Source organism: Acanthopagrus latus, chromosome 7 (genome assembly GCF_904848185.1).
Source record: "Acanthopagrus latus isolate v.2019 chromosome 7, fAcaLat1.1, whole genome shotgun sequence".
Lineage (NCBI taxonomy): Eukaryota > Metazoa > Chordata > Actinopteri > Spariformes > Sparidae > Acanthopagrus > Acanthopagrus latus.
Window position 1 is genome coordinate 27,455,775 of NC_051045.1, and position 2,427 is coordinate 27,458,201.

At 40.7% G+C, this 2,427-nt stretch overlaps 1 long non-coding RNA gene across 1 annotated transcript; it reads right to left on the minus strand.

Moving 5' to 3' along the window:
* On the minus strand, positions 1-727 carry LOC119023594. Its single transcript, XR_005076293.1, has 3 exons — positions 645-727; positions 293-502; positions 1-89 (listed from the first exon to the last, which is right to left on the minus strand). It is a non-coding gene; the product is annotated as an uncharacterized LOC119023594 (long non-coding RNA).
* Between the last annotated feature and the right edge of the window lie 1,700 nt (positions 728-2,427).

Below are 2,427 nucleotides of genomic sequence, written 5' to 3' on the forward strand. Positions count from 1 at the left end.
ACCTCTTAAGAAGGGGAATGAGAGGTGGCAAGTCCGTCATCGATAATCCAGGGCCAGCAGGACGATGAGGGAACTGGTGTCCCGACGGTCTGTGATAAGTAATAACACCAGTTAATATCTAGACATGAGGCAACTCAACGCAGCAAGTTGATACAAGAAAAGTTTTCCAAATTTATTTCAATTACTCACTGACATTTGTGAACTGCAGCGAAAGATAATAGTAGCAGAGATGTTAAATGAACCAGATTAATGTAGTTAAACTTTCTGTGTGAGTCTGTTGTGGAGTAAATACCTTAACTGGGCAAGGAGAGTGACAGGCCGCAGCATTAATGGTCTGGGATGGTCCAACCGGTGAAGGGGTCTTTAAAAAGTTCAATATTGATGATGAATTAATTTATTGATCATTGAGGGATAAAACAAGTAGATACTTACGTGCAAGAACTTCGGCACGCACATCATCCGGGCTCCAGAAAGGCTTGGCTGGGGGTGAAGATCCAACCACCTGATGACAGATTAAAGAAAAAAAAAAAAAAAATTAATGATAATCATAACATCAAGCATAAGATAAAGACATACAAGTTAAAACAAAATATAATAAAACATGTCTCATTGTGTGTGTGTTTGTGTGTGAGTTAGGAACATACGTTGCCGACTGGAGCTTGGGAGCAGGGGGGGTGGGTCTCCCTTGGTCCTTGACCCTCTGGAAGGCTCCTCTCCAGCCGGGGGGGACGCCGTCTGACGAAACATTAACATCAAAAGACATGGCAGACATTTGGAACTCAGCAGTTAAGGAGAAAGCAATAGATGTAACATTTCCACAGCCATTTTCATGAAGACAGTTGTCACTGCGACACAGAGGCTTATCTACTGTGTAAGTACCTCCGGGGGGTGGGGGAAGACCTCAGCTCCTCCAGGTTGAGCTTCCTCCAGCGGTGCTTCAACACCACAGACCGCCTCGACTTCCTTGGCATCGTGCTGACAGAAGTTCAAGACAAGAGAAACAACAAGAGAAATACTTGTCAAACTGACCTAAATCTAAACCACATAATGTAAACTAAATTAATCTAAGACAACCTAATATAATCTTATATATAGAATGAAATTTGAGAAAAAGATGAAGATGTGGTGATTGTGTGTGAGTAGGTGATGTGGTGATACTGCTCTGTGAAGGTTGAGGGCAATGGATCAAGGATGACGGTCACTCTCAGCTGTCAGCGGTCACTCTCAGCAAAGGAACCCTTTCATCTTATCAAAGTCAATAGGCAATAAAAAGATAAATGTCTCTCAAATGTTACGAGTCAGTGTTAGCAACAAGTAAATATCAAAACAGACAGAAGTTATTCATGGGGCGGGAGTGTCATTCACTGTATCCCCTGTCTCTGAGCCTCAGAAGGAGTTCGCTATCTGTGGTGCATTCACAGCTGAGCTGCTTAGTCTCTTTGACTTGATCCTTCATTCATTTCATTCAGACGTGTTTTCTTGCTAAATAAAGCGTCGTAGAGCGTTCGGAGCTTGTTTTGGACAGTTAGAGAAGATGAAGCTGTATTCCAGCCAAAAATGCTTGCTCAGCTAAGATTTTGCTCAAAATGTATGAATTTGACCTAATGATAGTGTTGAAAGTTTGATTTGTTCCATCATTCATTTCATTCAGACGTGTTTTCTTGCTAAATAAAGCGTTGTAGAGCGTTCGGAGCTTGTTTTGGGCAGTTAAAAAAGATGAAGCTGTATTCAAGCCAAATATGCTTTCTCAGCTTAGATTTTGCTCAAAATGTATGAATTTGACCTAAACATGATGTGGAAACATGGTTTCACTTGTTTCATCACTCATTTCAGTCAGACGTCTTTACTTGCCAAATCAAGCGTTTCAGGGCGCTGGGAGCTTGTTTTAGGGAGTTAGAGCAGATTCATCTGTATTCAAGCCAAAAATGCTTTCTCAGCTTAGATTTTGCTCAAAATGTATGAATTTGACCTAAACATGATGTGGAAACATGGTTTCACTTGTTTCATCACTCATTTCAGTCAGACGTCTTTACTTGCCAAATCAAGCGTTTCAGGGCGCTGGGAGCTTGTTTTAGGGAGTTAGAGCAGATTCATCTGTATTCAAGCCAAAAATGCTTTCTCAGCTTAGATTTTGCTCAAAATGTATGAATTTGACCTAAACATGATGTGGAAACATGGTTTTACTTGTTTCATCAATCTTTTCATTAAGACGTCTTTACTTGCCAAATCAAGCGTTTTAGTGCGCTGGGAGCTTGTTTTAGGGAGTTAGAGCAGATTCATCTGTATTCAAGCCAAAAATGCTTTCTCAGCTTAGATTTTGCTCAAAATGTATGAATTTGACCTAAACATGATGTGGAAACATGGTTTCACTTGTTTCATCACTCATTTCAGTCAGACGTCTTTACTTGCCAAATCAAGCGTTTCAGG